The sequence below is a fragment of the Haliotis rubra genome, unplaced genomic scaffold (assembly GCF_003918875.1).
Source record: "Haliotis rubra isolate DU_JTF1 unplaced genomic scaffold, ASM391887v1 Scf52, whole genome shotgun sequence".
In the NCBI taxonomy this organism is placed as follows: Eukaryota; Metazoa; Mollusca; class Gastropoda; order Lepetellida; family Haliotidae; genus Haliotis; species Haliotis rubra.
In genome coordinates, this window is record NW_025767213.1 from 2,564,815 (window position 1) to 2,591,892 (window position 27,078).

Below are 27,078 nucleotides of genomic sequence, written 5' to 3' on the forward strand. Positions count from 1 at the left end.
CACAAACCTGAAACACCCTGAGTGGTTGTTCCATGGCGTATTAACTATAGTAATATTTAGAATCGGGTATTCCTTAACTTCTTTTGAGCGGTGTAGAAAGTGGTTGAACTAGACACGTATACATGCATTCCAGTTGAACCCTCTTCCTCTTCACGAAACAAAGCCTATATTTGTGGAATCAGGGGATACCAAATACCGCCCGTCAAATGGGAAGCAACACTACCATTACTGATGCTACTGAACATGCAAATGAATTCCATGTGTGCATTGTCAAATGAAGTTTGTCTTAAGAGGTTTATACCTTTATAAACTTTAGCTTAAGCCAATTTCCCACTGAATAATCTGCTTCTGAGTGGATAAATGACCGAATATAAAAAATGCCAAAGAGTACCTTTTTCTCGAAAGGGCTGATTTAATAGAAAAAAAGACACAATAAGCTCTCCGACTGAAAGACACTGACTACTGGCGTTGGAAAGAAGCCAATGAACGTGTCCAATGCGGGAAGTGGGCGGGCCTCCCGAAGCGATCGGAAGCTTCCTAGAGATTACATTCAGCCTCCGGTGATTCCGAGTGCAATTATCGCAAACAGCGCTGGCTCATGTTCGATGCATACAAAATAGTTTTTGCAAACGTTTCTGAATGTTAAAAAGAAGACCGAATCACTCAAGATGACGGCCACATAAGTGGCCTGATTTAGTGAAGCCCATGATGAATATCAGGAATGTCACATCTACCTTCCAACAATGGCTAGGAAGCTCTTCTACAGGCCCTGTTATGACTATTGTTTTAATGAGAATAGTGTATGGTATTCAGTGTATGTCACTTTAAGACAAAACTCACAAAAGCTCTGCATCGTTGACTTAGGTATCATCCATTCCGAATTTATCACTGACAACTGTATCTTATCTATGTTTGACATTTGAGCTAAAAAGGAAGATGGATGGGTGTTATTTGTGTTACAAAACAATCAATCTGCCTAGAGTCAACAACATTTTCAGTTAGAGTAAGGGATCAAATGTTTGATATTATGATGGCGGGGTGTGTGTGCCATGTGGCGAGTGCTACTGGCCATGCTTACACTTTCCGCGAACTCCTGTGATTTAGTGAGTGAGTTTAGTTTACGCCGCTTTTAGCAATATTCCAGCAATATCACGGCGGGAGACACCAGAAATGGGTTTCACACATTGTACCCATGTGGGGAATCGAACCCGGGTCTTCAGCGTGACGAGCGAACGCTTTAGCCACAAGGCTACCCCACACAGCCCAGTGATTTAGTGATATACTTTACACCGTTAAACTGCCTTATCGCTGAATCAAATCTGTTTCGGCCTTAAACCGAAACTAGCTATTATCTATTGCCGATCTTCAGCAATATTCCAACGATCGTCAGCAATATTCCAACGATCTTCAGCAATATTCACTCAACCTCATTTCAAATCATCTGAAATCTTAAAACTCGTTTCATTTAATCGTTATAATGTTTACCTTTGGTCTGTCTTCTTCAAACGTGGGCGGTGAGGTATCCTTAAGGTTAAAGTGTTAGACCCGGGTTCGATTCCCTACATGGTACAATGTGTGAAGCTCATTTCTGTTGTCCCCCGGCTGTGATATTGCTGGAATATTGCTAAAAGCGGCGTAAAACTAAACTCACTTCTTCAAACATTTTTGTTCTACAAAACATATCTGATTTTCCAAAAACAACATACCAGCTACACAACATGGAGACAGATCAGACCCAATCTCCTTCCCCGCTGATCTGTTGTTTATTACCGAAGTGCCTATCACAAACTAATTAACACTAGCACGACAGGGTGCTCTCATTCAGCCTCACGACCACGAGCTGTTTGATGGGATCTCTACTACAACAATAATTAACAACATAACTTGTTCACCGGACACGGATGCGGTGCCCTTGGGTAAGCCAATACCAGCCGCACCCCCCGGGGGTAAGGCGATATGTGACGTCTCTACCCGTGGGGCATGTTCAGGTGTAGTCTTATCACCCATCTGAATGTACAACGTGTCAAACTTCACACTTCATCGGCATCGCTTACGGAACAGGAGACCCTGTAGGGAGTGTTACTGATCTACGTCTTCACTTATAAATGTAGTTTATTGTTTTGGGGTTTCCTTCTATTCTCATCTCTTGATGTTGTTGCTTTTTCACTGACAAATAAAGGTTTTTTGGGGACCTGTACTGCGTGTTTCAGCAGGCAGTGAGGTATGAACGTTTGGTTGGAAAATGTCCCTCGACGGTCCCTGATTAAAATCGCACGTGTCTGTTAAATAAAAAAACACGTGAAAATGTGTATTATGTACTACAAACTGCAGGTTACACCTCCCTCAACACACATCCCAGGTCACACCCCACACAAAAAAACTGCAGATCACACTTCACACAACACGAATCCCAGGTCGTATTCCATTCATCACAAACCCCAGGTCACATTTCACACAACACAAACCCCATGTCACAACTCCCTCAACACACACCCCAGGTCACACCTCACACAACAAACCCCAGGTCACATCTCAAACAACACAAACCCCAGGTCACATCTCACACAACACAAACCAGGTCACACCTCACACAACACACCCCAGGTCACATCTCACACAACAAACCCCAGGTCACATCTCACACAACACACCCCAGGTCACATCTCACACAACAAACCCCAGGTCACATCTCACACAACACAAACCCAGGTCACAACTCCCTCAACACACCCCAGGTCACACCTCACACAACACACCCCAGGTCACATCTCACACAACACACCCCAGGTCACATCCCACACAACACAAACCCAGGTCACACCTCCCACAATACAAACCCAGGTCACACTTCACACAATACACACCCAAGTCACACTTCACACATGAAACGCTTACAAATATGTGAGTTACACACAACACCAAGTGATCACGCAGACTAACAACTAGTCTCTGAAATGAACGGATTTTACAGAAAAGACAGCTCATAATAAAAATAATAATGAAATATAATAAAAGGAGCCGAGAGACTTTCTTCATTTTCAGAAACAAACTGAAACTGTGGAAATCTAGACTTGCTGCTAGACCTGGCTGTCTTTGATATGTTTGTTTCAGGGTCTGTATGACAGACTAGTGATAATGTAGAACACAGAGAGACAAGCACACCCAAAACACACCTCACACTACCTGCGACACTCACATCATACCACGTCGTACTGCACATGATACAACAACAAGCATATACGTGTACGCCATGACGTGGCCTCCTTAAGGTTAATTGTTGCTTTAACGTCGATCAGCCTCTAAAGATATTATATCTAAGCTACATTTCACAAGAAGTTGAACAGTCCTCATCAGATCATTACCACCAGGGGCTTCACAAAAACCTATTGTTGTCCAGAGCGATGTTAATGTGATAGCGCAATATACACACCCGCTCGACATCAAAGAATGTTGTTATCAGCGGGATGCTACACAGCGCGTGGTGCACGCGACTTGCATCAGTGCCAGCTTCAGCAAGTTGCAACATGCACTGCATGTGTCTCTCCGGATTAGCAACATCATACACTACCGAACTAGATACTACTTGACTAGTCGTACGTGCATTGTAAACATGTTGACGTCATCAGGGTATGCAGAAGCATTTGCAAACAAGTTACCCTGACCAATCAAGTTCCAATCATTTTATCAAACGCTTTCACTTTTCTTTCCTTCAATACATCGTTTAGGTTACTTTGAAAGAGCGCTTGACAAAAACATGGTCAGTTGAGAAGTACCTCTTTGAGTGGCATGTTAGAAGTTGGGAAGTACAATATTGAATTGTTTTTATGGATAACAACTTCTCTTATTTCGTGAGTGAAACGTTTTCGTTTCCTGCTTGACAACGGTACAAGAATCTGCATGGAAACGTCGCACTCATATAAATAAAACTCAAATAAAAGAAGTTGTTATCCATAAAGTTTGTTCAATGCAGTTTTATGGGTACCTTGCAAAAGGTCAATTCGGGAACTTCAAGTGAGTTGATTCAAGTTGTCCCTTTGAGCTAATGAACAATATACAGCTATTTGTGGGAATTGGGTCGTCAGGTAACGGGTATTCAACGTTCGATGGGCCAACATCCTTGGTTTCAATACGTGAAACAAATGAATCTTTATCGATGTACATGACACCTTTTCCGAGTCTATCTTTCATTATTTAGCTTTGTATGAATTACATTTTCCCGTGTGACTATTTGTAATAGTTATGTGTGTATCCGGTCTCGATGCCTCGGCGACAACATTTAGGTGTATGGAAATCTGATAATTAGATTCAAACAGAACTCGAACAAGGTGTCTATTGAAGGCTAGGTGAACCTTCTTGTCAGAATATTGTCAGGACCTTCTGACTATTGTGTGAGTCAGGATGTTGTGTGACTCCTCACGCCAGGCTATTGTGTGAGCCATCTTGTCAGGATGATGTGTGAGTCCTCACGCCAGGCTATTGTGTGAACCTGTTGTCACACTATTGAGTGAACGCTCTTGCTAGAGTATTGTGTGTGGACCTTCTTGTCAGACGATTGTGTGAAACATCTTGTCAGGCTATTGTGAAGCTGCATCTTCGATTATTGTCCGGACTTTCTTGCCAGGCTACTAGGTAAACCCTCTTGTAAAGACTACTATGTGAAGAGTCATGTTAGACGAATATATCGATCTTTTTTCAATCTAATGTGCGAACCATCTTGTTAGAATAATGTTTTACATTCTTGTTTGGATATTGCACGCACTTTTATGCTAATGATATTGTTCAAACCCATTTGTCAGACTTGTGTGTAAACCATCTTTTCAGACTATTGTGTGGACCTTCTTGTCAGTCTACTGTGAGAGGAGGTTTGTCAGACTATTGTGCGGACCTTCTTGTCAGTCTACTGTGTGAGGAGTTTTGTCAGACAATTGTGTGGACCTTCTTGTCAGTCTACTGTGTGAGGAGGAGGTTTGTCAGACAATTGTGTGGACCTTCTTGTCAGTCTACTGTGTGTCAGGAGGACCTTTTGTCAGACAATTGTGTGGACCTTCTTGTCAGTCTACTGTGTGAGGAGGTTTGTCAGAGGTCTTGTCAGACAGGACCTTTGTCTCAGAGGTTTGTCAGACAATTGTGTGGACCTTCTTGTCAGTCTACTGTGTGAGGAGGTTTGTCAGACAATTGTGTGGACCTTCTTGTCAGTCTACTGTGTGAGGAGGTTTGTCAGACAATTGTGTGGACCTTCTTGTCAGTCTACTGTGTGAGGAGGTTTGTCAGACAATTGTGTGGACCTTCTTGTCAGTCTACTGTGTGAGGAGGTTTGTCAGACAATTGTGTGGACCTTCTTGTCAGTCTACTGTGTGAGGAGGTTTGTCAGACAATTGTGTGGACCTTCTTGTCAGTCTACTGTGTGAGGAGGTTTGTCAGACAATTGTGTGGACCTTCTTGTCAGTCTACTGTGTGAGGAGGTTTGTCAGACAATTGTGTGGACCTTCTTGTCAGTCTACTGTGTGAGGAGGTTTGTCAGACAATTGTGTGGACCTCCTTGTCAGTCTACTGTGTGAGGAGGTTTGTCAGACTATTGTGTGGACCTTCTTGTCAGTCTACTGTGTGAGGAGGTTTGTCAGACAATTGTGTGGACCTCCTTGTCAGTCTACTGTGTGAGGAGGTTTGTCAGACAATTGTGTGGACCTTCTTGTCAGTCTACTGTGTGAGAAGGTTTGTCAGACAATTGTGTGGACCTTCTTGTCAGTCTACTGTGTGAGGAGGTTTGTCAGACAATTGTGTGGACCTCCTTGTCAGTCTACTGTGTGAGGAGGTTTGTCAGACAATTGTGTGGACCTTCTTGTCAGTCTACTGTGTGAGGAGGTTTGTCAGACAATTGTGTGGACCTTCTTGTCAGTCTACTGTGCGAGGAGGTTTGTCAGACTATTGTGTGGGCCTTCATGTCAGTCTACTGTGTGGGGAGGTTTGTCAGACAATTGTGTGGACCTTCGTGTCAGTCTACTGTGTAAGGAGGTTTGTCAGACAATTGTGTGGACCTTCTTGTCAGTCTACTGTGTGAGGAGGTTTGTCAGACAATTGTGTGGACCTTCTTGTCAGTCTACTGTGTGAGGAGGTTTGTCAGACAATTGTGTGGACCTTCTTGTCAGTCTACTGTGTGAGAAGGTTTGTCAGACTATTGTGTGGACCTTCTTGTCAGTCTACTGTGTGAGGAGGTTTGTCAGACAATTGTGTGGACCTCCTTGTCAGTCTACTGTGTGAGGAGGTTTGTCAGACAATTGTGTGGACCTTCTTGTCAGTCTACTGTGTGAGGAGGTTTGTCAGACAATTGTGTGGACCTTCTTGTCAGTCTACTGTGTGAGGAGGTTTGTCAGACAATTGTGTGGACCTCCTTGTCTGTCTACTGTGTGAGGAGGTTTGTCAGACAATTGTGTGGACCTTCTTGTCAGTCTACTGTGTGAGGAGGTTTGTCAGACAATTGTGTGGACCTTCTTGTCAGTCTACTGAGGACTGTGACAAGGAGGTTTGTCAGACTATTGTGTGGACCTTCTTGTTGTCAGTCTACTGTGTGAGGAGGTTTGTCAGACAATTGTGTGGACCTTCTTGTCAGTCTACTGTGTAAGGAGGTTTGTCAGACAATTGTGTGGACCTTCTTGTCAGTCTACTGTGTGAGGAGGTTTGTCAGACAATTGTGTGGACCTTCTTGTCAGTCTACTGTGTGAGGAGGTTTGTCAGACAATTGTGTGGACCTTCTTGTCAGTCTACTGTGTGAGGAGGTTTGTCAGACAATTGTGTGGACTTGTCAGTCTACTGTGTTTGGACCTTCTTGTCAGTCTACTGTGTGAGGAGGTTTGTCAGACAATTGTGTGGACCTTCTTGTCAGTCTACTGTGTGAGGAGGTTTGTCAGACAGTCACTACTGTGTGAGGAGGTTTGTCAGACAATTGTGTGGACCTTCTTGTCAGTCTACTGTGTGAGGAGGTTTGTCAGACTATTGTGTGGACCTTCTTGTCAGTCTACTGTGTGAGGAGGTTTGTCAGACAATTGTGTGGACCTTCTTGTCAGTCTACTGTGTGAGGAGGTTTGTCAGACAATTGTGTGGACCTTCTTGTCAGTCTACTGTGTGAGGAGGTTTGTCAGACAATTGTGTGGACCTTCTTGTCAGTCTACTGTGTGAGGAGGTTTGTCAGACAATTGTGTGGACCTTCTTGTCAGTCTACTGTGTGAGGAGGTTTGTCAGACAATTGTGTGGACCTTCTTGAGTCTACTGTGTGAGGAGGTTTGTCAGACAATTGTGTGGACCTTCTTGTCAGTCTACTGTGTGAGAAGGTTTGTCAGACTATTGTGTGGACCTTCTTGTCAGTCTACTGTGTGAGGAGGTTTGTCAGACAATTGTGTGGACCTTCTTGTCAGTCTACTGTGTGAGGAGGTTTTTCAGACTATTGTGTGGGCCTTCATTTCAGATTGTTGTGTGAACCATGTAGCTGATTTGAAAAGAATCATGTCAATGTTGTTAAAGGTTATTATGGTAAGATTCCCTTGATGTTGCTGAAACAATCCCTCGATATAAAGCGAGAGAGCCTGATCCTCCTTTCATGCCAATTCCCGGGACCTTTATATTGCCAAAGTCCCATTTGTTGGCCAGTGTCAAAGCAATCTGCATAAAACAGACGGCCAACATCCTCTTTTCATCGAGAAAATTACAACAATTAAGTATTAGCAGAATAGAGAATTATTTTCTTTACCCTTCTTTTGAGATTAGAGTAATTGTTCGTGAGAAACACATACCCGGCCAACCAACAACACTTATTCACGTGGGCTGGACAATGGGTCGTACATGGATAGACCTTTGGGTCTCTGTCCTAATTTTGTCCACGATGGACACCATAGATCAAACAAGTATTCCCCGATCTCATCATATATCAAAAGTCATATCACCAATAAGCATGATAGTTTCTTTAATGTGGTCTAATCCGATTTAGGACGACACCTCTTCCATTACATGTCTGCACTAGAAGATGTTCCCTGACAATCCGTTTCCTTGTTCAAGACATTATCGTTGCAAAGGAAACATCTTCTTTCTCCTTAAAGTGCTACAATTAACTATTGTAGGGATTATGCTCTTATAGTCGTGACGGTATGTCAACCGAGGTTATGATGACACTCACTCGGAAGAGTCATCTGCGTCAGTGCACGTGACTCATCCTGCTTGGCACGACCTTCACAAGGACTGAGTATAAGACAATACTAATTTACATACATTATCACAGCATCTCACTTCGTTATAAGCCCTAACTTTCAAATATATGATTGAGAGAAAATACCACATACGCATTTAAAAAAAAATAAAAATGGACAAATATCCAAGAACAAAATACCAAATCAACATGTGCCAAAAAAGAAATCTTGAGAAAAGGGATATTATCGCTTTCGTACTATTAATAATTCATCGCTCGTCAAGCCTTCTTTAGATTACTTTATGTCTGAAGCCTTTGATTTCAATTTTAATTCCAAATCACCTGCTCACGTGCAATTGGTTGCTATGGCAACCGACAGCACTTCCCAGGTGCTAAAGATAGTTACTTGAAGAATGGGAGCGTTTCGTGCTGTGCTGTGGTTTAAACTGCTTAAGTCAATACCTAAGGTCACAGCGTCTGTCTGTTTCATCAATAGATAATATTAATAAGTGTCGCATTTATACAAAGCAGAAAAAATGTGAGGGACGAAAATATTAGTAGCTAATAACTATGATTATGGTCGCGCAACCAAAAATACAATACAGTTACAATTGGCGATAATACCATTTGACATAATAATCGATAGTTCATTTCTTTTGAAAATCGTATTAATTAAATCATGACGGGAAAAGAAAGATGGCTGACTGGTGTCGGAACAAACATAATCGCATTTTATTGACTCTGTTAAGAGTGTCGTCGTTTGAATAACGTCTAACGCCCCGAAATCGAACGTTCTCAGGAATATGCAATTGAAATTATTGCCGATCAATAAAAACACACTTTCACCTCGGGTTCACCCGAACGGGAATTCTGGTTTGAGTAACAAAAGTAACAAAAGATATTATTGATGAGCAATGGCTGGCTGGTCCCTAATCCCAGAATACCTATGTCAACATGGCGGCACCTGTTAACCTTGATTGGTTCACTGGCTTTGTCTTAACCACATCGTGCACGTAGGCGGGGCGTAGGGTGTACGTTCATGAAGCGCACGTGGTAGGAATTATACCCGTGCCGCAGATTCACATCGATTAGAGCCATGTCATTCTTTGTTCAGTCTGCATCTGGATAATTTATATCAATAGCTTAATTGGTTAATCGTTGTAGATCGCGTATTACCTGAAATAGACCCGTGCTTATGCTGATCATATTGTAAAGAGTATTACTCGTCAGTTCAAATAAAGTGGATTTCATTCATTCGAATATAAAACAGTAAATCGTGATGATTACACATTTGCTATTGAGCTATTTAGACAATTGATCTATGGAATGTTCATCTGAAATGTCCATTTAACCCTACTGAACCTGAACACTATATCAGAGCTGGTTTAAGTATAGAAGCCAACTCAATGCTACCTCGTTGTACCTGGCAATGTTATCAACAATAACAGTATAAATGGTGGCAGATATATGTGTGTGGCATATGAATGCTCTTTTACAGTTAAGTTGATGACATTCTTTATGTTGTTTGATGATATAATAAACAGTAACTGGTCGAGTAATTTCACAAGTGCCGCTCTGAAAATGAACTCGGTTCTTCAGGCTTGCGAGCGAACGCACTAGCCAGTAAGCTACTCCGAGCTGTTTGAGAAAGAATGACACCCGTTATCCACCCCTTTGTGGCAAGCGCGAATACATGGTTTGTGGGGAAAATGGTATTTACTTAAAATACAAATATGTTGGCACGTGATTGGGAAACCAAAACTTCGCCAATTGACTATCACTGTTAATTTTATGTTTTCATGTTAGTATGCTTCAAAAAACGGTACATCGATTCCATTATCTGTAACATGATAAGGTCAGCTCTCTGGTACCCGTTGACACTTCTGTATTCAGTACCCCTTACCGCTTGTCCTCTACTGATATCTGATATCAACCTGTCGTAGCTATTTCCTTATCTTTTACCCGTTACTCTTTCATTATATCATAATTTGGTACCGGTTTATCCTTATCCTTACCCCATCCCAATTTGGTACCCGTTAGTCTTCCTTATCTCATACCGGTTACCCCATCCCAATTTGGTACCCGTTAGTCTTTCCTTATTTCAAACCGGTTACCCGTCCCCTACTGGTACCCGTTACTCTCTCCTTATCTCATACCGGTTACCACATGGTACCCGTTACCCAGAGGCATCTTCGGGAAAGCACTGCATTAGATGACGAAGGATAACATTTAATTGCTAACTTTGCCTTTTCTCATAAAAACAACCCTTGATTTTTTCCCCGCAGTGAGATAAGCTCTTTCAGCTCTGAAGTCGACGTATTGATATGTTCACAGAGTGAATATCACAACAGCCGCCCGCTTTAAGTGCCTAATATATTATTACTCCTTGCGAGAATGCAAATTTAACGTAAACTGACGCAGGGGAGTCACATGCGGACTATTTATCCCGTCATTAGTCTCTTTGCAGGTACAGACTGAAATAAACCATCTCACCCGTCACAGAAAGATGATAAAATCGTCTCATTCATAAATAGTTCCCTCCGTTTCCAGTCCCGAGGGTTATCGTGTACCCATATCTCACACGACCGAGACGTTTGGTTACAAACCAGTAGTTCCTCGGCAATCAAAAACACATGGTTTATTCAAACATGTCTCAATGTACGTGGTGGGCATTAGGCGTAAAGTGTGGCCGTCGTCCTTGTGGATTACACCTTATCAAATACTTACTGTCCTATTTAATCATAGTTCCATCCGGGACGTCACGGTTTAGCATGATTGTCTCCCCTGGTTACACAACGTCTTGGACAAGCGCCATCTGGATTGGGTCCAGGGAGGGTGTGAGATGGGAACGGAACCCCCCATCCATCTCCCTACTCGTGATCGGTCAGGATATATAGTGAATGAATGCAGGTTTCTCCCACCCACCTGCCTGGCATGGATAAGTGTCTTCATAACGGCTTTTTTTAGACGTGAACCTCGTGGATGGCAGATCTTAGCAAGTATTTCTATGTCTATTTGTTTTGTCTGGAACAGAAGGTTAGAGGTGATCCTAGATTTACTTTATATTTAGTGTGGGAGATTCGCTATATTCGGTATAGGAAGTGTGAATGTGTGTGAACCGAGATAACAAAACGTTACGTTGACGATGACGTTGCTGCAAATGCTGCAGCTGGCGTCAAACATAAATAGGACTTCATACTTTCTGTCACCCGTGAGGATTCGGGTTAGAATTGGTCTTCAGTAACCTAAGCTTGACGTAAGAGGCCAAACTTTGAAAATACTAAAATTATGATAACTGTGACTAAATAACCCTTAAAACTCGTTTCAACGTAATAACCTTGAAGAAAAATGAAAACAATTTGAAAGGAAACAGGTTCGTGAAATAGGCAGTGTGCAACCTGATTATCTTTTTTATGTGAAACAATATTTTCTTGCTGACATCGTCAAATATGTGCAAGTAGGATCTAAGGCGTGAAACGGTTTATACTTGACAAAGTAGCTGCAATCTGTGAAGTCGACATTTCCTCTCATCTGAAGACGGCCTGGCGGGGATGTAAAGAGCAGGCGAGTTGAACTCCACCCCTTCTTTAGGAGGTGTAAACACGCTTGTAGGCAGGAGGTACAGGAAATGCCACCCTCCGCTCTGCGTGTGCAGCCAGAGACCGACGTATGTGCGTGAAGTGCACCCTGTATTAGTCTTGTGTAACGCGTGTCTGGCGGCATATGCTTCGTAGCTGTAAGCACGGGGTAAAATATGTACTGGATAATGTGTCGAATCACCTACCAGATTGGTACAGAATGTGGTTGTATGTGAGTGAGTGAGTTTAATTTTACGCGGCTTTTAGCAATATTCCAGCAATATCACGGCGGAGGCACCCGAGAAATGGCCTTCACACAACCCGGGTCTTCGACGTAACGGGCGAACGCTTTAACCACTAGTCTACCCGGCCGCCCTTGGTTCCATGTGTATACGGACTTTTTAAAATATGTATTCAGGAGTATCTGCGTCTGTCTCACAGTCCCTGTACCACATTATGTTCCCCTCCATCAAACCCTTTCCGCAATGTCTAGATTTCTTAAGGTTCTGATATCTCAGCTCACTGGGACCCACTTTCAATTCCAACTGAGTAATTTGTTTGTATCAGAATTATATATAAGACTAGGAGTGAGTCTAGTGTAGTAACCTGGTGTTGAACATTAAGGATGTTTTAAAGCTGATTGAACTCACAAGATGTTCCTGCGTATAAATTGTTGTTCCTGAGACCGACTGAGAGCTGATATTCATTCTTCATATTAATAAAGCGGTTAATCTGACATTATTGTAAACATTAGGGACATGTTAGTATCAACAGCCGTCAGACACCATACTGAACGATGAAGGATGTGGTTTGGTTTAACGTCATATCACGTCGGGTTAGGTAGCGGTAAAGAAAGAAGAATGGAGTTTGGTTTAACGTCATATCACGTCGAGTCAGGTAGCGGTAAAGAAGGAAGAATGGACTTTGGTTTAAAGTCATATCGTGTTGGGTCAGGTAGCGGTAAAGAAGGAAGAATGGACTTTGGTTTAAAGTCATATCGTGTTGGGTCAGGTAGCGGTAAAGAATGAAGAATGGAGTTTGGTTTAACGTCATATCACGTCGAGTCAGGTAGCGGTAAAGAAGGAAGAATGGACTTTGTTTTAACGTCATATCACGTCGAGTCAGGTAGCGGTAAAAAGGAAGAATGGAGTTTGGTTTAACGTCATATCACGTCGAGTCAGGTAGCGGTAAAGAATGGAGGAAGAATGGAGTTTGGACTTTGTTGTAACGTCATATCACGTCGAGTCAGGTAGCGGTAAAAAGGAAGAATGGAGTTTGGTTTAAGTCATATCACGTCGGGTTAGGTACGGTAAAGAAAGAAGAATGGAGTTTGGTTTAACGTAACGTCATCATCGGTAAAGAAGGAAGAATGGACTTTGGTTTAAAGTCGTCAGTCAGGTAGCGGTAAGCGGTAAAGGAAGAATGGAGTTTGGTTTAACGTCATATCACGTCGAGTCAGGTAGCGGTAAAGAAGGAAGAATGGAGTTTGGTTTAACGTCATATCACGTCGAGTCAGGTAGCGGTAAAGAAGGAAGAATGGAGTTTGGTTTAACGTCATATCACGTCGAGTCAGGTAGCGGTAAAGAAGGAAGAATGGAGTTTGGTTTAACGTCATATCACGTCGAGTCAGGTAGCGGTAAAGAAGGAAGAATGGAGTTTGGTTTAACGTCATATCACGTCGAGTCAGGTAGCGGTAAAGAAGGAAGAATGGAGTTTGGTTTAACGTCATATCACGTCGAGTCAGGTAGCGGTAAAGAAGGAAGAATGGAGTTTAGTTTAACGTCATATCACGTCGAGTCAGGTAGCGGTAAAGAAGGAAGAATGGAGTTTGGTTTAACGTCATATCACGTCGAGTCAGGTAGCGGTAAAGAAGGAAGAATGGAGTTTGGTTTAACGTCATATCACGTCGAGTCAGGTAGCGGTAAAGAAGGAAGAATGGAGTTTGGTTTAACGTCATATCACGTCGAGTCAGGTAGCGGTAAAGAAGGAAGAATGGAGTTAAAGAAGGAAGAATGGGTTTAACGTCATATCACGTCGAGGTCAGGTTTAAGCGTTTAGCGGTAAAGAAGGAAGAATGGAGTTTGGTTTAACGTCATATCACGTCGAGTCAGGCGGTAAAGAAGGAAGAATGGAGTTTGGTTTAACGTCATATCACGTCGAGTCAGGTAGCGGTAAAGAAGGAAGAATGGAGTTCGGTTTAACGTCATATCACTTCGGGTCAGATAGCTTTTAACGATGGAGGATGTTTGATAACAATGCAGGACCCAGATATTGACCACTTTGGTGAAACACTGTGCTGACAGACACAATATTATTAAAGGACTGGTTATATAAAAGATACCTTGACGCTGATTCGAACCTGGATCTTAGAGCGAACAATATACCCACTGGACTTATCCACAGCGTACAAGGACAGAGAAGGTCGCCTTCAGATGCACTAGTTCATCTCCAAAGGTTTAAACAAAATATATAAACACGATTTTAGACTTTTTAAACTCTGAAATCTGAAATCTGTTTTGTAAGGTGACGCCAGTTCAGCCTGACAAAATGATCTTGAAAGCATGCAAGAAGATATCGTTGTGATATTTATGGACACAATACGTACATGTATATAGTTTATCATCAGGAAATGTTCGTTCAAGCACACTGATACATTACACTTTACTACAACGCCAGTGTCACAAGGATGCAAAAAAGATCGTCATCGAGTCACACTAATGGGCTGGAGCACCTAACGTAACACATGGCCTAAATTCGTCTGATTAAATTCTGCATACATCATGATTAAACAGGTGAACAATTACTTGAGAAATCAATATATAGTTTCCCGATTTTCTTTGTTACACAGAGATGATACTTGGACGTGTGTAAAACGGCTGCTGGTTACCTTCAATGTTATTGCCAACTCGTTGTTGTGATGCAGTTACAATGGTGTTTACGGTAGGGACTACGCACCCCCTAACGGAGCAGAAATAGTGACTGCCGCCGTCGGACGGGTGAGAGGAAGAGAGGTCAGAGGGGATATATTCCTGGAGAGCTCTCACAGACTGATGTAACGCTGATAATACCAACTGTCAAACGCTTTTAGCTTGCATACCTGTCGGAATAGTTAAATCAGTAAAGATGAAAGAGAAGCCGCGCACGTGAAAACTACTTTTGTATTATTTTACAGTCATTGTATGCACCAGTTGGTCATGAAACCCGCCCGCTCCATGTACCGCATGTTTAGAGGCTTGTTTCATCTCAAGTACCTTATGGTGTGTTGAAGTTGTATAACACACCTCAGCGTGCAGCCTACAGTATGGGAACTTTGAAATAATGTTCGTCACTAGTCTGTTCTCACTGACTGACTGAGTATGGTTTTACGCCGTTCTTAGCAGTATTCAAGCAATATCACGGCGGGGGACACCAGAAATGGGCTTCACAAATTGTACCCATATGGGGAATCGAACCGGGCCTTCGGCGTGACGAGCGAACGCTGTAACCACTAGGCTACCCCACCGCCCAAGTCTGTTCTCAGACTATACGAGGTGGCCCCGCTGGTCAGCCCGTCCTGGTTCGAGTCCAGATTACTTCTGAATATCTGACTTGGTCTGCTCATCTTCGTTCGCGAAGTGGTCCACGATCTGAAGCATTCACAAAGCGGTCGTAGCGCTACGACTGTCGTAAGTCTAGTATGTTAAAGTATCGGAGTTAAGATCGCCTTAGCGCTACAATCGCTCAGTGAAATGGGACTCGGGGCATATTCTTGTAGGCACGTAATTGTAACCGAAATAAGGTTCAGACTGGTCTTAACTCTATTCTCTCATTCATAACAGTCCATGTTTCATGCCGCCGATCACTAAACCTCGACCCCGTTTCACGAAGGGATCTTAACGCTAAGGATGACCGTAACTCCCTTACCTAATGCAGGCTTACGGCCGTTGTAGAACCAAGATCGCGTTAGGTCATGGATGACAATGAGGACGAACATTGGTGACTCGGCGACTGGTTGTGTTAATTTGACTTACACTTGCATACGTCTCAAAGGAAATAGCTATTGGTCTAAATTCCAATACCTATATAAATGTATAATATCTGACGTCCAGTGTCTCTTTTTACTCTTCGCCTACCTAGACTTGCATATTAAAAAGATAAAATTATTTTACATCCATGAACTTATCATTCAGTACAGCCTTTGAGCTAAGCTACTTTCGTACTTAATAACTAGTCGTGTGACACTCTACTTGACGCCGTAACTGTTCGTGTGACAGTCTACTTGACTCCACAACAGGCCGTGTAACAGTCTGCTTGATACGAGAAATGGTATATATAAGTATCTAGTTTCTTAAAAAGGAACCTGTGGAGTTTTTTACCGAGCTTAAAACTGAATAAACTGTAAGAAGCTGTGTTATTGAGATTTGACATCTGAGATAGTGTTTTTGATAGCAGTAGTTGTATTTTCTAACACTCCACTATTTTTTAATGGATCACACAGCACTCATAGCTATTGGCGTCGCTCGTCGTAGCGGAAAGACCACTTTTATAATCTTAAGTGGGAGTACTCTCTCCCTAAAGGAGTTTGAACTTTAAAATACCGTGCAGATCAAACATTTATGTTCTCTCTTTTTAACCATTTTTCAAACTTAAATTCCGAGACAAAGTAGAGGTCTACAGTTATACAAAACCAGGATTGTGACATTCACGAACCATGTATAAAGTCGGTGTTCAAGAACCTGGAATACCCCCAAGCTGCAACCTAGTTTCAGTCGATGTCTATACCTTATACTGGAGATACCGACGACGTTTCATACTCGACGTCAGCTCCAGAATTAACAATGCATTACTCAACTTGGTTTGATACGTCTTTTTGATGACACCCGACTTTCACACGTTGTGCGATCGCTGACTTCGATCGATATCTACTCTTGCTGGTGTGACGGTCGATCGACTTCTACTCTTGGGATGATGGTCGACTCCCACTCTTGCTGGTGTGACGGTCGATCGACTTCTACTCTTGGTGTGATGGTTGACTTCTACTCTTGGTTAGACATTGTCAAACACCTAGTCTCTGAAATGCACATACTTTACAGACAAAACGGTTCCTAAATTATGATAATATAATATGATGAAAAGTAGCATTTTCAGAAACTGTCGTAATCTAGACTTGCCTCATATTCTAGACATGCATGGGCGTTCTTGGATAAATCTGCTTCAAGGTCTGTGTGACAGACTAACTCTTGGTGTGATGGTTAACTTCCGCTCTTAGGGTGATAGCCGACTTCCGCTCGATGGTTGATGGTCGACTTCTGCTCTTGGTGTGATGGCTGACTTCTGTCTTGGTATGACTTCTATTATTGGTGTCATGGTTGACTACCGTTCTTGGTGTGATGGTCCACTTCTTCTCGTGTAGTGATGGTCGACTTCTAATTGTGTTGTGATAATCGAATTCCTTCCACTCTTGGTGTGATGGTGAAGTTCCACTGTTGGTGTGATGGTCGATTTCCACTCTTGGTGTGATAATCGAATTCCTTCCACTCTTGGGGTGATGGTCGATTTCCACTCTTGGTGTGATAATCGACTTCCACTCTTGGGGTGATGGTCGACTTCCACTCTTGGGGTGATGGTCGACTTCAACTTTTGGTGTGATAATCGACTTCCAATTTTGGGTTGATGGTCGACTTCCACTCTTGGTGTGATGGTCAAGTTCCGCTCTTGGTGTGATGGTCGACTTCCACTCTTGGTGTGATGGTCGACTTCCACTCTTGGTGTGATGGTCAAGTTCCACTCTTGGTGTGATGATCAAGTTCCGCTCTTGGTGTGATGGTAGACTTCCACTCTTGGTGTGATGGTCAAGTTCCGCTCTTGGTGTGATGGTCAAGTTCCGCTCTTGGTGTGATGGTCAAGTTCCGCTCTTGGTGTGATGGTCAAGTTCCGCTCTTGGTGTGATGGTCGACTTCCTCTCTTGGTGTGATGGTCAAGTTCCACGCTTGGTGTGATGGTCGACTTCCACTCTTTGGTTGCTGCTTGACGGCTACTTTTGGTGTGATTGTTGATTTCTGTTAGAGTTGATTTCCACTCGTTGTGTGATTGATACTCGACCTTTAATCATAGTATGACATTCGAGTCGACTTCTACTCAGTGTGTCATATGTGATGTGGCTTCAGTACCTGCACGTAAGAGCTCGTGGTGCTATATTCGGTTTGTACCCCCAACTCGTTGGGCGACACCCATGGTGTGATACTCAACTTGAACTTTAATGCCCGATGTTCTAATCGACCCTGTAATGCTGGATCTTTTATATCTGTTATCAATTTTCGCAAAACAAAATCTTTTGGAATAAATTGAATCAAAGCTGATGTCCCCTTTAAACGTACATTGGGTATACTTTAATGCTAAATCGTATGTTCCTCAGACAAGTCTACAAACGTCGCTGCGTCTTTAAGGTACATGGCGCTATTTTCGGAACAAGGCTGAGAGCCGATGGCACTTTGAGAACCAACACTCCAAGAACTACAACAGAGAACGGACATCGTAGGTTTTCCCTTACTGCTGTCATATAAAACCATTATCAATATCGACACAGACCAGTAGGAACGTTCCTGGTTGCGCAAGTCTTGAATCAGCTTAAGAAACGCTATCAATAGACCATCTCCCAGTAATCAATCATCCAATTTACAAAGGTCAGAGTGTAATTGACAGACTTTCCAGATCGCTGTTTGTAACGTATACTGAATCCGGGCCCATGCTACTGTGTGCTTGACCCGAACCGTGGATATCCATCACAGTCTTCCAAATATGGCCCTGGCCTCGAAACGAACACAGATCACTAAATGATATGGACAAACGTGATGAAATTGAAGAGAGCAGCATCCATCTTGGCTGTATCTGCTAAATAAATCGAATAAAGACAATAGAAAAATGCTTCTTGCACAGAAACAATCGGAAGATGTATTTCAGAAGGTAAATTTATTGTACTCTTTCTAGTTTGGGCGCATTCATTTTGATAAGATAGAAATCAAATGATCTTATGATTAAGATTTATTGTGTTGGTGTCGCGGACGGAACGTAGATGTAGTACTTTTCTCGAGACAGAGGTCTCAAAGGACGATATAACCTCACAGCAATGACTCCTCAGCACGCTATATCTGCGACAAGGAGCCTTTCCATTAGGGTCAATGTAAGGATATTGAAGACACAACAGAGTACAAAGGACATCTTAAACATCACAGGAAAGACAACAAAGGGCCTCCGATAATAGTAACGACTTGAGTTAAAGGGAGGCTATACACAGGTCATTTCGCAGGCCTGGCCAGATTCAGACAATTTATTCAAAACCTGCTCTGTCTGTAAACCCAAACATGTTCAGATCTACCAGCCGTACAGTTGAAGAGTGCCTTACATGCTCAGAGACAGTGTCCAAGTAAAACTTAATTTAGTAATTAGGTCTAGACCGAACACACCGAAAAACACACCGATAATTTGTTTGCAGTGTTTAGACCTAATCAATTTACAGTCCTAGTTGTTTTGAAACATCTCGTGGCCAACTCTGGTTGTCTTCTAACTCCGATTGTCACGTGGGCCATTTGAGCTGTAAATGAATGTCCTAAGTTGTCAGAGAAATGTTTCGGTTTCACAATGAACAATGGACAGTTTCCCAGGACTCAGATGCTATACAGTGAACGTCCTTCTGAATCTCCAAGCCAATGTTGAGCTGACAAAGGACCACAGCCAGGGAGAGTCTCAGACTCGAACCCACGACAGAGTCTCCTGCTCCTAGCCTTACGACTGATGTAAAATGAACGTAAAAACATGTTGCGATTGTATCGTGCACTGAAGTCGCTCTCTGGAAGGAAAACCAATCAACGCAGTTGGTTGCAACGGCTGAGACCACATGGTCTCATGGGTCCCCTCACAGCAAATAGAGTGACACTGGATCGTTATTTGGGATACACATGCTGGGGTATGATTCTGTAATCATTTCGACTATCAGATTAACCAGTTTGCCAGTAGTTCTTGACCTGTCTGTATGTTGAGATTATGACATACAGATATCTGAGCAGGCTGCCTTCCTGGCGTCCCTGTAGCTGCGCGAAGTAAACCGGTCAGTGGTAGATGTATAATGGTATCCCGGCTGCTTCACAGCAGCATGTAAAACACAGGGAGAGATGATATAACAGGGCTGTATGCTTTACTGTGTCAATAGTTGCTTGAACGTCTCCAAGATGAGGAGGATTGTATAGTGTATGGAGTCAGTTATTCCTGTATTTTCACCAAGATAAAAAGAAAGAACGCACCTGCATAGTTCATGCAATCATTTCTTCATCTTCTCCAAGATGAAAAGAAAATACTGCATTGTTTACGGGGTTTAGATAAAAGTAATAACGGGATCGTATACAGTTCATGGAGCCAACCATCATCCGGCACACTCCAAGATTCATGGAAAAAAAAGAAATTGCATAGTTTATCGGGTCAATCCTTGACCTTCTCCGAAATATTAAAGAAAGAAGGCAGTCCCATAGTTTATTGAGTCAATCATTCCTTGAACTTCTCCGAAATATTAAAGAAAGAAGGCGGTCCCATAGTTTATTGAGACAATCATTCCTTGAACTTCTCCGAAATATTAAAGAAAGAAGGGGGTCCCATAGTTTATTGAGTCAATCATTCCTTGAACTTCTCCGAAATGTTAAAGAAAGAAGGAGGTTCCATAGTGTACTGAGTTAATCATGCTCTCCAACAAATCAAAATGAAGATTGGGTGAGTGAGTTTTACACCGCACTCAGCAATATTACAGCTATATGGCGACGGTCTGTAAATATTCGAGTCTGGAGTAGACAATCCAGTGATCAACATCATGAGCATCGATCTACGCCACTGGGATTCGATGACATGTGTCAACCAAGTCAGCGAGCCTGACCACCCGATCCCGTTAGTCACCTCATACGACATGGGTGGCTGAAGACCAGTTCTAACCCTGATCTCCATTGGTTTACAAAATGAAGAAACGGGATTGCAAAGTGTGAGGATTCCGTCTAATCCCTCATACCATCATCATATCCTTAGTCCGTTATGCTGCATAGTAAGTTTCAGTCAGTGTGTCATATATTCTCCCTGGCATTTCAGCAACGAATATTGGCTGAGAGATTCAGTCAGTTAACTAAAATGATTGAAACTGTCAGTGATTTTTACAAATTACTGTTCTCTGGTTATGCAAATTGACATACAATGCGAAGACGAATAATAGTTATGTGTTGTGTGAGACTTTGAAACATCATTTATGATCGAAGTACATTCACTTAAGTCAAATTTGTAACTGACCAGATATATGTACAAGTAACTGACCTTATTCTCGGTTTTCTCGATGAATCCTTAAAGGCATCGTGTGTTGCTGCCTTGTTAGATTATACATGTATACGTTACTCCATCTCACGACGACCTAAAGTCAACCTGGCCCTATATAACCCAAATATACGCCATGCTACTACAGTAACTTCACACAACAAATCCATTAAAATAATTCAATTTTGCAACATCACGATGCAGTTAACTCGGCTATTCTAACCCATCTACAATTTAATTTATAGGATTGCGTGAAATCCCGCTTCATCAGGTTTCAGTACAATTTCATTTTCTCGAAACGGTTTCTCTGGTCACAAGCGTTTTTACCGCTATAACCCTCGTGGAGTTTCCCAGCTGCAACAAGTGAGATGATCTATGGGGGGAGGACGGGCTAGTGTATTCTCCACAAGGACCAAGTCCAGGCTTCTTGTCTCCCGGCCGACGTTCCCCGGGTCTTGAATGTGACACAAGGGAGGGAACTGTTGAGATGCAGACACCAGGTTTTGGCGTATCTGCGTCTTTGGTGATCTGTCACTCGTCCCTCGTTTAATGTACAATCGTTAATATGCCAATTTTGAGACAGGATACCATGGAATGCCATGTTTAAAAATCATTTTTAAGCGTATCATTCGGGCATTGTGTGAATGGGTGGTTTGGTGATAAGATGCATGGGTGAGTGAGTGGTTAAGTGAGTGGCTGAGTGAGTGAGTGAATGAGCATGTGAGTCACTGAAATGCCCCCCCTCCCTGTCTGTCCGATCACAATCCCAGATGAAGCAAGTGTTCCTTTTTTTTATTTAAATCAGGAATTTTGTTAAAACGTGTCCAGCTTTCTTGTATTTATTTTTTTTATTATTTTTTTTTTTGTAAGAAGAGAAATGTTTTTACACTGCCCCATTATGGGCACCAAGACTATTGTGTCTGCTCTGCTCTGCTCTGCTCCGCTCTGTTATGCTCTGCTCTGATCTGCGGGCCACCAGTCTCCTGTGCTGGAGTATACCGCCTCTGTGGGCTGGAAGATAGAATGGTCTGCATGGTCCCCAGACGCGTTATACCAAAAGACGTTAATAGATCATGTTACTTGTTGTTATCTTGTCAGTTGCTGCCAACAAGGTGAGTGAGTGAGTGAGTTTAGTTTTACGCCGCACTCAGCAATATTCCAGCTATATGGCGGCGGTCTGTAAATAATCGAGTCTGGACCAGACAATCCAGTGATCAACAGCATGAGCATCGATCTGCGCAAGTGGGAACCGATGACATGTGTCAACCAAGTCAGCGGGCCTGACCACCCGATCCCTTTAGTTGCCTCTTACGACAAGCATGGGCTACTGAAGATCAATATTCTAATCCGGATCTTCACGGGTAAGCTGCCAACAAGGACCTGCAGGATGTAAATCAATATAATGTGTCTGAGATGGGTATCTACGTTAAATGAAAACCAGCACGGATGAGCACACAAGTAGTTACACACTCACACGTGCACACAAATGCACGCACACGCACACACACGTGCATGCACGTCGCTTCATGAAGCATATAATCCTGAACGCGATGACGTTAAACCCCATTTTACAATAGGTCACGTCACGTCTCCTCACCTTACCTCTCTACTGGAACATAGATACAGAAACAAAATCCAAAATGTCATGCATTATCACTTCTCGTGTATTCTGTGTTAATTCTGCGAGACATGCTGTTGTCGAGAGATTTTGCAAATACAGCATTCAGTAGCACTCATGACGGCGACAAAACATTAGAGTGGTCATGTATCTAGGTCAAGATCACGTGACCTAGATTTGACCCACGTCTGCATTCCTCAGGCTCCTAGACTGTCGTCTAATTAGACAGACTCGGTTATCACAGTGTAAACAATACCCAGACATCATAAATATGGACGTGGAATGACATATGGACGCTGATATCATATTGTAATTCCACCCTAATCAATTTCCTCTCCAATCATGGAGCGGCGACCCTGACTGCCTCCAGTTGGTCACAAGTTTGCATGTCCAAGAAACGCTCAGTTACTCGGTGCTCTCAACCTACGCAGAGATTTACAGTACAATCCCATTAATTCAGTGTGCACCATTCTCTATTAAATCATACTGATAACAAACTTCCTGGTAAACGAATCATTGTTATTCATAAGGGAGCAGTACAGTAACCTGGTATCGTCCTTGTGATTCGGTTCACTGTAGAACATAAGAGCTTCTATTCATTTTCTGTAGAAATTTGATTTGGTTGTGTTTTGAGTTTCATCATTTGAACTTCTCGGTATTGTCCTTTGTGAAGTCACTGGGGTGTATTTTCTCATGTGGACGTTTTCCTGTACTGTCCGGGTTCAAGGTCATGCTCGGTATTGTCCTTTGTGAAGACACTGGGGTGTATTTTCTCATGTGGACGTTTTCCTGTACTGTCTGGGTTCAAGGTCATGCTCGGTATTGTCCTTTGTGAAGACATTGGGGTGTATTTTCTCATGTGGACGTTTTCCTGTACTGTCTGGGTTCAAGGTCATGCTCGGTATTGTCCTTTGTGAAGACATTGGCGTATATGTGGATGCTATCCCATACTGTTCAGGTTCATGGTAATGAGGTCTTCACGTGGTCAGAAACTGAACTTGGCCACGATCTCATCAAAATGGCGATCACATCAAAATGGCGTACCTCTGACTGTTGAACCCAGATCTACGATATTGTCCTGACACTACCGGTGTTTGCGTCGATGCCCTCAAGGCATGTATCATCTAGAACTGAGTACATTGCACGGGAACGATCTACGCCTTTGGGGCACGGTAACACCACGTCAGACATTTTAACCACCATATCTCCAGTAGTCATTACTTGCCACAATAGGACAGAAGAGAGAGCTGACTGGGAGTTCCAACGACGGCCATTTTGCAGGTAAACTGAGCCGTGAATGTCAAGAAGATTTCTTTAAAAACGTTCTGGTGATGTTTGTTTTGTCGGTATATTTATTGTTGTTTTGGGTTTTTTTATTTTGTTTTGTTTGTTGTTTATTTTTTGTTGCTGTTTCTAACACATTAGCCAACATGAAAAATACACCTGTCGCTTTGTGATAGCATGACAAGTCGTGAAAATATGGCCCAAACATCACACCATACATCTATGCAGACTATTCGCTTATCCTGACACAAACTGTTTTACACTCCACAGTTCACCTACACTTTGTTTCAAATGTTTACAACCTTACTACATAAATGACGAGGACAACGTTTCACCATCACCAGAGTTAGTCGGCATCTATTCTCATAAAGCACCAATCTCCTCACATCGGCAACTTGTTTCTGCAGGGTTTGAACCGTGAGCATAGAAATGGGGAATGCGCCGTGGTGGAGGTTGCCCTTTGAATGAGTAGCCTGCTATGTTGGATGCTGAATGTTCAAGATACTAAGTCGAGAATTCATAACACAAAATTGAATTTTCAAGAGAACATGTTTTTTAACTGATATGTTGCATATTTCATCGCATTTTGTTCATTTCGAATAAAATCTTGGAAATTCATCACGTGAATTGAATTTTCAAAGCCTGTATATTTTTGAAAAATCATAATAGACTTATGGTTTTTTTCGGTTTTATTTGAAAATTGTAAGAAAATCGATATCAAATCAGTGCGACTCGGACACTTCAAACGACACAAAGATGATGCACGGAATCCCGCCACAAAGAGCGCCGTGTGCAACTACAATCACTCTGACATATTTTGAAGAAGGGATGATATTATTTCTGCGATTATTTGATAAGAAGTAACTCAATTCTCGATATGCCCATGATACACTTGGGATCAACTCCCAGGACAAAGTGTGCCTAAAAATAGTTCACGCGTCTAGGGTCACCTTGACCTTTGACGTTTAATTAAACCTTATTCAATTTTCCGATTTCGCCACACTACAGAAAAGAAAATAACACGTTTCGATTCGTCTCTAAGAGGAGTTATTTCCCTTTGAAAATTAATCTATTTAATTATCGATTAGTATGTCTGAAATCAGTCAGACGGGTATTATGCCGGTCCGCTGCAAATTACCATTAGGAGCCCGTATTCAATCAGATTGCTGAAATTACACTTACAAAGACACACACTGTAACGGTTGTAAGTCTGAAACGCTCACAGCCGCTGAAAAGATTCAGAGATTTACAAATGTCAAAACTCCGAGGCTTCAGTAACAAATTACAACTAACTTCATCGAAAAAAAATCAATATGGACTTTGTATGTTGTATGTTGAATATGACGTCATTAATGACGTCACTCTTACATACAGCTTGGACAAAATACCCCCGCCGGGAAACTAGACGTATAATTTCAAGGTGTCGTCAGCACATTCCATGATATGTTTAATTGATCAAATTTTGTTGTAAATGTTCAAAGTAGAAATCAATAGTACTATCCAGAAATCTGTAATGAACCCGTCTTGGGGATGTGTGGGCATACAAGTAGCCTATTTAACCTTGCATCTGGGAGTGTCTGTGTCTGTCGGTAGTCGTCTAGGATCAATCTGTTGGCTTATGTCTACAGAGGGAGTCTATAGTGTTTGATCAAGTCAACATGAAAGATTAAAAACCTACATTGCAAATATGTATCTAGTCGATTGAATAACCCGGTGCCTGTAACATGTAGCTATTGAATATTTGGAATGTTTTAAATGAACGTTGATGCCGAAGTGACACAGACATGGATTTCATAAATGACGAATCCGATATTTTATATCTTCTTCAGAGTTCATTTACATAATTACAGAGATTTTAAGACCCAAACAGAGTTGTTTTATAGAATTTAAGAAGATTTCATCTTTCGAAAACAATGAAAACATTTTAAACTGTTTTTCTTCACAATCATCATCTTTTCTGTCATGCAGTGTGAACGAATTTTCAGAATCGCAGTTTTTCTTGGTCTTGTCCGTTAGAAAGTCCGGGTTCAACATTAGTGAATGGCAGCGGTGTCCAGATTTTAATGAAGGGTGATAGGGGATTGGGCGCTGGCAGAGAAAAGAGACAGCAAATGCAAGCCTGGTTCTCCTGTCAAAATTGTTTTTGAAGAGAAGCATTTTTTTCGCGGTCTAATTTTGTTAACAACTAAAAATAGTACTCATGAGGCAAGGAATCTATAAGATTCTCAATAATCATTATTATCAGCCCCTGATGACACAGCGGATTCCACCCGTTTCTTTCCAATAGGTCATACCGGTGATGATCTGGGTTAGAAGTAAACTTCAACCCGTGCCTGTCTTAAGAGGTGTGGTCGGCTCGTGGTCAGGCCCGCTGACATGGTTGACACATGCCATCTTATCCCACTTGCGTTGACCGATGCGCATGATGTCAATCACTGGATTGTCTGGTCCAGAGTCGTTTAGTTACAGGCCTTCTTCATAAAGCTGCAGTGTTCCTCAGTTAAAGAACAAACAAACAAAACACTATTTTGGGGTGCACACTATGATTTTCTGGTCGTAGGCTAGTCCAATGGATACACGTTCGCTCTTCATACTGATATTTCAGAAATATTGCGGAGAATTATATTCACTCACTTACAATGTTATTTACTGTGTCAGTTTCTGGAGCAGAGCATGGTTGACCTCGGAACAATGATATGTAGTCGCAGGCGTTACTCACCCGTTCATATGCCCAGTTCCATAGCAATGTACAAATTGTAACCCTGACGCGAACGACCATCACCACCACCATCACAACAAGAATGGAATAGAATAGAATAGAATAGTACTTTAATGCCTTTTCGGGAATTTGTGTTACATCAGCAGAGCTACTGACACATTAGAGAGATACAAACAATCCACAAGCCCGTGTTGTCTGTTTCCTTATTTTCGTCTTCCTGTATATTATCTGGATGTGTAATGTATTGCTGGATACATGTTGTAATTGTATTACATCGTTTCTGTTCAGATTCAGCAGGAGCTTATAACATTAGGTTTTAACAGTATGATGTTAGTTTGTTTTGATAACTTTGAAGTTTAGTCTGGAATCTTCTAGAACAGCATACACT